This window comes from Aphis gossypii, chromosome 2 (genome assembly GCF_020184175.1).
Source record: "Aphis gossypii isolate Hap1 chromosome 2, ASM2018417v2, whole genome shotgun sequence".
Taxonomy (NCBI): domain Eukaryota; kingdom Metazoa; phylum Arthropoda; class Insecta; order Hemiptera; family Aphididae; genus Aphis; species Aphis gossypii.
The window spans coordinates 86151447-86162300 of record NC_065531.1 but is presented as its reverse complement, the minus strand read 5'-3'; the positions used below and the strand labels follow the sequence as shown (position 1 = coordinate 86162300).

The 10854-nt window shown below is 26.1% G+C and overlaps 1 long non-coding RNA gene across 1 annotated transcript; it reads right to left on the bottom strand.

Moving 5' to 3' along the window:
* Positions 1–1165: 1165 nt before the first annotated feature.
* On the bottom strand, positions 1166–1836 carry LOC114120870 (uncharacterized). Its single transcript, XR_003592160.2, has 3 exons — positions 1699–1836; positions 1393–1548; positions 1166–1330 (listed from the first exon to the last, which is right to left on the bottom strand). It is a non-coding gene; the product is annotated as an uncharacterized LOC114120870 (long non-coding RNA).
* Positions 1837–10854: the final 9018 nt, after the last annotated feature.

Sequence of the window (10854 nt, the reverse complement as noted above, 5' to 3'; positions counted from 1 at the left end):
TTCAATTCTGTATCCTCCGGCGCATTTTTCGTTAAATTCAAATTCAGCACCATTTACAAAGGCGTATTTAGGATTTTGCTGCCCTGGGTACACATTTTTTTTTTAAACCGTTCAAATCAGTTTAAAAATGAGACCTTCCAGTTAAATTTATTGCCTCCCAAAAAAGTGCTGCCAAATTGTCCCCCTTGTTCCCCCCCCTAAATACGCCACTGACTATTTATTAGATTGCTGAAATTTTCCATCACAACACAGTACGCTGAGGGGATTTAATTTTACGAAATAATATTGTTATAAATTATTATAATTATAGCTATAGTAGCAGTATTGCAATAATACACGATGTTTAACAGCACAAGACGTCAAGACATAAAACATCGTCAACGTTTTGAAAGATAATATTGGGAATTGCAAAAAAAAACCCAGTCGCGAAACTGTAGCATTGTTATGTTTATCTGACGGTTTATAAAACCCATACTATTAATAGCATTAAAATTCCATTGTAATTAATATATTTTCATTGTTGTTAGGGATAATTGACTTGAAATAATTAAAGTTTGAGTTGATAAATTAAACAGTCACCTTGTTTTTAATTCACACGGAAAAAAATATGTAGTTGATGTTACTAGAATTGTAATAATTTTAACTATATTTTATAGTTATATATAGGACAGCTATTATATTAGTTAATAATACTACATTATTATAGTTATCCTATTATAGCTATGGTAACTATAATATAGTAATGTCAACTAAAACATTATAGTAATTTTTTAGTACTGAATACTAAATGTTGTAGTTAGTCAACATAAATTGTATAGTAGCTTCTACTATACAATTTAGTTAGCAATACTTAATCTTTAAAACCCTTAGTTCTGAATACTAAACGTTTTAGTTAATTAACATAAATTTTTTAGTAGCTTCTATTATACAATTTAGTTAGCAATACTTAATCTTTAAAACCTTTAGTACTGAATACTAACATTGTAGTTAGTTAAACTTACATTTTATAGTAGCTTCTATTATACAATTTAGTTAGGAATACTTAATTATTTAAAGACCTTAGTACTAAATACTAAACATTTTATAGTAGATTGTACTATATTAATTAAATAATTGAAAATGTATACAATTATATTTGAATAAATAAAATAAATAAAGTCAGAGATAAATGTAAGAATATATTTTATTGTTATTTAATTACAATTAGGTAATACAAATGATATACTTTATACTTATTATGTTCTAATTCATCTGATAATACAACATCTAAGTTATCCCAATCAATTACTGAATGTTGAGTCATAACTGATGAATTTTCCTCTGGTAAATTCTATATTATAAAAAAAATTATGGATTATAACTACTTAAATACAAGATCATACAAATTCTTACTCTTTCTATTTTTAATTTTTTCAAATGTTTTAAAAACTTAGAGCGCTGACCCATTTTTGGGAATAACTGTTCAACCATAGTTTCAGTAAGATCAAGTAAAGCTATTTCATCATATTTTCTGTGAATAAATCCATAGTGGGTAGTCAAGCTTTTAACCTTAAAAAATTAATTTGAATTTTATTGTTTACAATGGTAAATGATGTAATTTTGCGACAACAAATATCAACTTTACGACCATCTTTAAAAATTTATACTATTATAGTAATTAAACAAAAATTATATATAGGTAGGTATATTTATACTTACATGTATACAAATGACAGCAAAAACGTATTGATGACAGTTGACAAATTCACAAGTGACAATTGACAAATTAAAATTTAACACTTAAGAAAATTTAAATTTCAAATGACGCAATGACGATGACGGACACGGAAAAAAAACAGTAAAAGAAAAAGCCGATTTTCGATCACTCAGTTACTGCCATAGAGGTAAAAACCCGAAATAGGTAAAAATAAAAGTAACAGTGTAACCACGAGCCATTGTCCAGTGTGACCGGCACCCGTTGTCAGGTGTAATATTGGGATAATTACTATAATAATTTAAGCAATAATAAAATACTAAAATCTTTTAGTTGAAATTACCAAAATATAGGTAAAAAAACTAAAAATATTCAACTATAATTTTATAGTTAGGCTTACCATCTAAAGTTAGTATTTCTTATTATAATTTAGTCAAATTAACTAAATATTTTTCAACTAAAATATTTTAGTACATATTTTTTTCCGTATATATATACTTGCAAGTATATGATTTATTAATACTAAATAAGTGTACAATTTATATCTATTATGATTTCCGTTGTATTAACGACCCTAACAAATTAAAACGAAACCATTATTTCACAATTTTAACGTATTAATTATTTCATTATATCAAAAAAGTTAGATATTAATTTAAATTCATGTACAAAAATTTTATCGCAAATCTATAAGATCTTTTGTTTACTTACTTTAAATAATATTTATTAACTAATTTGATACAATTCCATAATACTATATTCTCTTAAAAACATATTTCAATTCGCTAATACTTATCACTTACTTTTTACGTTGTTATGGACTTGGTTAAATGTACAAATTTGAGTGTATTAATTAATTCATAGTTATTTATCCTCCTCTTATTCTTCCATTTCTTTGTTTTCTCTTTAAATATTTTAATAACCATCAAAAGATATGATATTGTTAAGTATACTTTGATATTTGTGATCTAGTATTTTACATGACATTGTTTAATTATAATTTATCAATTTTAGTAAATATTGAATAATGTTATAATTTTCGTTTATAAAACTTAAATAATACATATAAATCGTATGAAAATATACATCCGCTAAAAACAAAAAGGTCCGTGAATAATTCAATTTGAAAAACTCTAGTATACCAATATTTTTACATGTAAGTTTTTAATTATTATAAAATACTATAAAATACTTTTATTAAATTGATGGATTGGAATGTTTTTAACCATTGAGGATTTGCTTTCATATCTTATTAATTCATAAGGGTTTTTAAAGAGGTTAAAACGATTTAATTTTAATGTTTACGATTAAAATTGTACAGAAAAATAATATTTTAATGATTCAATAAATTCTAAATGAAACGCCATTGAAGATGGTTCAGTAATAATATAAAGAAAGGCTAATCGTTTATCAACTTTATTAGTGATCCCCGATATGATTTCTGTGAAACACAATTTCCGGTTAAACACGAATAATAGTTATAGTAAAATTAATTATTAATGTATTGATTATGAATTTACACCATATAATTATAGGATAAGTATAGGATTTATATATGTTATTAATTTAATATGTTTTTTTTTGTCAGTTTGTCTTCGGACATAAAACCAAATCGGTTTACGCGCGACTCTTTTAAAAGGAGATTTAATCATGTATAACTGTTAAGTATATAATATTATAGTTTTAACTTAATTTTTTCCACCAAAATTTAGATAACAGTTACATTGACGACGTACTTACAGCAGTATACTATACAGTCTTATAATTTTCAAATTATTGCTTTTATAGCGATAAAGAAAATCTTAATTCATCAACGAAACTATATAGAAACGGATCTGCGACTTAATTATAAACTTTAAAGCCTTATTATTAGATTCATAATATAATGTTACTATGATAATATCGTGTATAATATACCTACGTCCTACACTCTACAGTGACTATAATATATATATATATATATATAGGTATATGCGGTATAATATAAGTACTTATACAACTTAAAAGATCGAAAGTGTCTCATCTCCGGTATCTAATCGGATGACATAATTTACACACTCAAACCACGCGTTTATATAAATATATTATATGTATTATTATTTTTTTAAATCCTCATTTCTCAAGTCACGGCCCCCCCCAGCAACGGTCTATGGGAAATGACAAAGTCTATTTTTAAGCTGGTTTCACGCCCACGCCACAGCCAGACATTTTTCTATAACCCTTAAAAGGGGCTGGGTGTATTTTTAACGACTAAATGTGTTGGGTGAAAGCTTCAAATAGTATAATATTTAATATAGGTACCTCCTAATAAAATAATATTGTATGATACATGTACATTGTACGTAAATACACGCATATACCGCTGTTTTCTCATTTCCCCGCGCATATGCGACATCGTCGATGAACACCGAAAATACACAAATTCAATCTGGTCGTACACTGAGATGTGAATCATCGGCAGGGTACAAACATGTGGTATATTATTATATGGTATGATATACCTTTAGTGACTATATTAAACTGTTTTTCCCCTGTATTGTATTTGTGTTCGACTGCAATATACACGCGGAAACGCCGTCGCATCAGTATAAAATATTTAGAGGACACGGTTGATCGTTCCATGTATACAATATCATATTATATTTGTGTGTGTGTGTGAAGTGTACGTGGGAAGTGTGATTATGTCAATTCGGTTATTTGTACAACCGCTAATAATTTTGAACACGATATATTAAATGAAATAATTTATATATATACGTGAGCACCAGGATATATCGCACGCAGCGTTGTAAATTTTTTTCGCGACGGATAAATCGGATTATTCATTTTGTAACAATGATACTTATATACGCTACACTATATCCTATATCGGTTTTATCACTATATATGTATAAATATATATAATATATAAGTATATGCATATATACCTACTGGTCTGTACTTCGTAAAACACTAAAAAGTATTATACGAGACTTTGTCAGCTATATATTGAAATTTGTATTATACTTTAATTTTTTTCTTAACGATTAAAGTTTGAAAGTAGTCAGTTGATATTATTTCATTTTCGAGAAGGTACTTGTCTTATAATAAAAGTTAAACAATAAAAAGTTTTTTTTTTTTGATAAACAATAGCACGGTAGTGTAACAAACAACAATGTTTAGATTCAAATTTAAAATTTATTATTATTATATTAAACTATATCTATACACTCTATAAACACTTAAAAACCGGTTAAGCAATTTTATAATTTTACAATAACCAATTATACGTAGTTAGGTATCTACTTATTATTATTAATATTATTTTAAGAAAAAATATAAACTTTCTTGTCGCTTTTCATAATATTCCCGTAGGCGTACTATTACTTAAAAAAGAACCACGTTTCGCTTTTACGAGTACAAACGAGACCTCCCTAGGTGTTTTCCTGTAAATCGGCGGCGGCAAACGATTGTGTCTGGAATCGTCGTTTGAAAAAATAATATTACGACTCAAAAATACCTAGGTAGACAAAAATCGATTGAGTTTACCATACTGATCTTTTTAGTATAACAAATCTCCGAGATTCGAGTATCAAGAAACGATTGCACGCTGTATGTAAATGCAGCAGTAGACGACAATAATATATTTATCGAAAGGTCAAATTACGACGTTTTGTAGATTTTTTTCTTGTCGCCTCTATGTGTACCTACGTCACTTTAATATGTCCTTACTATTATCTATATATTATACGTAAAGGTTTATTAATTGTAACGCATACAATACAGCACACACCAACTTATCTTTTTAATTATAACGCATTACTAAAGTTTTTATAATTTTTAAATTTTTATTCACGTAATATATTATATTATTTAAATTTAATATTTATTACTACGTAGTTATATATATATATATAACATTCGAGTTGACCTACAGATCATATTTTCCGTAACGGCCAACGCGTGAATTCCACCTGTTGTTCGCCTATATATTAACATATTATATATAATATATATAATGTATATACATATGTAGTATTAAAATACTTGTAAACGACGTTCCGGTCTATATTATAAAACACGTGGTTCACGTTCGTGTGTTATCACCTATATATACATAAAATAAAATATTAGTAGGTATATTTTAAACTCATATATGCGTAGGTTTAAATGCATAATATTATTAAAGCGTGATTGCGACAAATCGCATGTATATAGGTATATATGGTGTATTATTATATAATATATTAATATATTATAGGTTTATTTGAATATATTACTTGTATTATAGGTACCCTTCTCGAAATTCCAGATTCCCGAGAACGTTATTTTCGAATTTGTCCCACGGCCATTGTGAAAATTTCCGGCTTTCATCGCGGGTTTGTTGACCTCGAAGACGGCGGCGTCGGTTAAAGCCATGGGAAAATATTGATATTGCCCCCGTCCCTGTCGTGTTCGGAACGCTTTAATCCACTGCGCAGGTGCGTCTGAAGGGTATAGAAGGTCAGACAGCGGTGCGAAAAGACCGGAGGTTGTGCCCCGCTTCATCATCCCCATTGCCGTTCTATTCACCTACATAGGTATCATATATATCGTAGATATACCTACTAATGTATGTATAAGCTTATAGTGCTCGATCTAGTATACGTTATATTATGTTAAAACAGTACCTATGTAGGTATGTGCAATAATCATCGTGAACTAATGTATTACCTATGTAATAGCCGCAGTTCAGCGATGCAGTTTTCGTGCGTCAGTTAACAACGAATAACGGACGGAAATGTATAAAAATTTCCAAAACTATATTTGACTCTTCCTTACGTAGTTTATCGATATAATATACAAATTAAAGAAAACATTATATAATTGTATATTATTATATATGTTGTGTAACTCTTACACGATTTTTATTAGTGCAGTATCTATATACATGTGTAATACGGTAATCTGAACGGAAACGTTCACTTAAAACATTTAACGTTTTGTTAATTACAAAATTATACACAAATGATAATAATATTGGTACATATATTAATATTAAATATTAATTTTACTGTGAAATATGGAACAATTTAAAGAAAACAAACTAAACATTTTATTATTTTGTATACCTATACAGTATATATATTTATAATAAATATTAAATAATATGGATTTAATTGTAAAAAGATATACCTGTAGTTATAATATACGTGACATATCTATTACTATAGTCCTCTACTTGGGCGATTCGCTATAAACATAGTCATACCATCATTTCTATGATGGTATCTTTATTCTTTTACAATTTAAGGAGTAAATTATTGTTGTGAATTTGTGATACATACTTATTTTTTAAAATAAGAATCACCCTTTTTTATTGTAAATTATCATAGATGATTTTTTTGAAAGTGTTGATTTATATAAATCAAAATGTTTGAATTTTGAGTGCTTTTTAAGTTAACAATGTTTAAGCACCTAAGAATAATATTATCTATGTCTTATGATTATATGATAATTATCTATGATTATGCTGATTTAAAAATTATTACACGCAATTAAATAATTCGTGAAAATTGTTCAAAAATAATAAGTACGTTAGACTAAATATATTATATGTAAAACCATTAGAATTAGTACGTTAAGTTCAATAACTTAGAAACAGCTTATTACTTCGATTATTTCGATATAGATATGTCAAAATTAATAAAAAAAATATATATTATATAATTACAACGGGTGCATGATAAAAACGCTGACAGTCAAAATATAGACTGATTGAATTGTCGATTGATCGAAATATCAAAAAGAACAAAAATCGACAAACCAAAGTTTGTTAATACTAAAATAAATATTGATAAATTAAATATGTTGTGATCATTTATTGTGGTAAAAATAATCGTCTACTAAAATAATTAAAATTAAAAATATCTATTAAAGCATAGATCATATCATTTTTTTACTTTTAAACACCATAATGATGATAGGTACAAACAAAATAATAATTATTTAATTTATAAGTTATTTATTATTTATATATGAATTGTTATTTTATTTTTTATTTTTACAAATTATGAGTTATTTAATCAAAAACATTTATTTTTTCCTATCAGAAAACCAAAATTTTAAATTTATTATTTTTTATCAATACTTTTTATTTATATTTTTTTCATTGAAAAAATAATAATTGTCTAAAATCTGATTTATAGAAATTACAACAACGGTCAACATTTTAAACTGTCAATATTTCGAACTTTCTGATATTTCGACTGTCGGCATCATATTATTAATCTGTCGACAATCTCTTTTTTACTGTCGATATTTTGTACCACACCCCTGTTCAATAATTTACAATAAAATAGCCAATAGCTAGGGTGATTCTCTCAACAGAAAAAAAATAAGTTTGTATCACCATGTCCTCTTTACACTATATGTATATAAAAAAAAAATCTTAGCGTTGAGAATAATGTGAACTTTTAGTATACCTAGGTAGTAGGTACTAAATAATTTAAAAAATAAATATTTGAACAAAAACATTATTATTAAGGGAGATAAAAGGTCTACTTCATTATTTAATTGGTAATTAATAGTTTTTTTGTTTGTTTACGTTTACATATAAAATTGTTGAATAATAGTACCTAGTCACTAGTCAACGTACTTGGTATTATAGCTGCTTAATAATAAAAAAAAGCTGTTATGGGGGAGAAGGGGAGCCTTGAAAGTGTGTACTTGAAAAATCAACCTGTGTAATATTATGTACGTTTCATAACTGTATAGCTCTCAACCATTATTATCGTTGTTTTACCCATCGGAATCGGACAATTAATACATAATAAAATATTAAACTGTATACCTACCTCCTAAACGTATTACATGTATTATAATTTATAAGTTTTATTTTATGTTTATAGTGCGCATACATAAAAATAATTTGTAGTTAAAGAACCTTACATTCAATTATTTTCTCCATTAAAATTCAATTTAAAACTGATAAAGTTTTTTTCTCGTCTTTCTTTAATGAACGGGAGTTTAATTTTTAATCACCACTATCAGTTCTCACGAGTAACATGGTAATTAAATTTGTTATATTTATTTATTAATAAATGCAAAGATGAATAATAAATAAAATAAAATGTTTTTAATTTGTATCACATATTAATTAACAAAATTTAATTACGATTACATAATAATTTAGATCTTAACTTTAGATTTTATTGGTTACAATTTGTAGCATATTTAAATATGAAATAATGTTTGTTGAACCAATTATAGCTTATAGGATCAGTTTTTGGCCAGACACAACATAACTTTTGGCAATACACTAAGAAAAGTTTAAGTAATACTAACGAAATTTGGCACATATATTAAATTTAAAGCGTTTAAATGCTATAAAATAAAATAACAATAACTATAGTTGAAATAAATCGCGGGTACTATATATTATTATAAATAGCATAATCTTTTTTTATATAATAAACCATAACCTACAAAAATAAAAACGTGGGTATATCAATAATTATTTATATGTAATGTCATGTGAACTAGTTTTGGAAACATTAATATACATTTTAACGTAACAATGGTTAAAGAAGTAGAGAATGTATTAAACAATTAAGTTAATTTTGTAAATTAGTCACTACACTATATTATTACTATCATGTAAAGTTTACATTGTAAACATACATTTTAAATATAGCCACATTATAGGTATGCGGAGGTGATATGGATTTTATACACCTATATTTGGTTAACAAACAAAATGTGCATTTGTATAAATTATTGAATTTTGAACTTGATAATTATAATTTTTTTTTTGTAGGTAATTGATTACATTTGATGTTCTATACTTCAATTTTAATTTTCCATTTCGGTCTTTTGTGAGATTTCTAAGCGATATAGATATAATAAACTAATCTACTCGTAGTAATTAATAATATTATTTACCAACTAAATATATTTTTATTTTATATTTCTATTCATAATATGCATTTTAACCTTATTAACTATTAATAATAAAATTGTTTGAAAAGCAAAAAAATAATTGCTATTTTTTTCTTTGTAGAATTTGTAGAAAGTTAATGATTAAATTAATAAAATAGTATGATAAAAGGTAAATTTAGTCCCTAATATACAAAATATTACCAAAGATTAACAAATTTATTTTTTATTATATCTATAATTAGAGTATAGCTACATTGTGTATATTGTGCAGGCATGCATAAAATGGGAGGGGGTTTAAGTGATTCAACCCTTTCTTCGAAAATGAAAAATATTTGTAATGTATTTCATATTTCATATATTTTTTGTGCACCCTATCCGATTTTTTTCATGTACTTGCTTGATATTGTGTATATTATATTGTGATGATGGTCTTTACACATAATAGTGACGAGTATTTTATAGTACCTACCTATTAAATAATTATTTGTTCATAAAATACATATTTTTTATCAAGCTAATGACATTAATTTCAATCCTCAATGTTTTTCTGTTAATCAGGTGTTTTTATGTTTGTATATGTATTTCTATTCATTAATATATAGATTTTAAATTGTATAAATCAAAGAAAAACAAAAATTAAATCAGTTATTTCTGTGCTCGGACGTGTATTATGTATTTGTATATTTATATATATAGTAAATCAATATCGTTTTTCATGATATTCTATATAATAAAATGTATCAAAAAATCATGAAGGTTTGTTAATGGATTCGAAATTGTATATTTGACATTTCCGCCAATGCAATGTATATATCTCTATCTACTTAATGTTTACTCATATTTATATATACCATTTAAAACACGAGGTAGGTATATACTATATAATTATTGACGTACGTCTTAACATAGACATAACACATAAATGTAGTAATATGTATTATTCTAGCCATGTAAAATTATACATGAACACGAAAGATATAAGAGTTGTTTTCTATGTATAGTATCATCCCTTATTACAAAGTTTGTATCTATTTATTTTTTATCGTTAATTCTAGCGATTTTTTTTTTTTATTATGTCCGGTGTAATTAAACTACCCCGTGTATATATATATATATAACATAAAGTGTGCTGTCGGTTCCGCCAAACGTTCGTGCCAAAAACGGACCGAAAACGCCGCACACGAGGTTATTGTGGCGGTCTGCACAATGTATATATATATATATATACGACGACAATGATGTGGTGCTCGCCAGTTTTTATG